The sequence below is a fragment of the Mus pahari genome, chromosome 5 (genome assembly GCF_900095145.1).
Source record: "Mus pahari chromosome 5, PAHARI_EIJ_v1.1, whole genome shotgun sequence".
Classification (NCBI taxonomy): Eukaryota; Metazoa; Chordata; class Mammalia; order Rodentia; family Muridae; genus Mus; species Mus pahari.
The window spans coordinates 32,355,772-32,356,280 of NC_034594.1; positions in this window are offsets into that span (position 1 = coordinate 32,355,772).

Consider the following 509-nt stretch of genomic DNA (forward strand, 5'->3'; position numbering starts at 1 on the left):
TAGTGCAGCCCAGTTTCTGCCAGGTCCCGGCCCCGCCTCTTTCCCCCGGGCGGGTGGCCTCTTGCTTCTGGGGCGGGCAAGGGCATCCCACGCCAGCCAGCCTGAGTCTGGCGTCCGCGACGTCACAAGTGAAGCGTTGTCAATTTGCTTGAGAGGGCCGGAAAGCTCAGGGTTGCCTCAACCACAGTTCATGGTGTGCGTTGTTTCTTCAGAAGCACCCACAAAGTCTTTGAGAATATTCCTCCTCCATTCATTCAAACCCTTGGCATTTATGGGTTTGACAGATGGTTTGAAGCTGTGAAGTTGGACTTCCTGCTAGAACTAGTCCCCCAGTTCTAATAGAAGCGTCTAGGTTCCTACATGTTTGTTTAGTCAAAGCAGAATCTTCTGGACATACCCCTTATTAGTTGTGGGTCAAGGCCCAGCCAGGCAAGAAGCACATCTTGAGTGGGAAACTCATCTCTCACTGCAACCCTTTAAACTAATGCTCAGTGTGCCTTAAGGATATA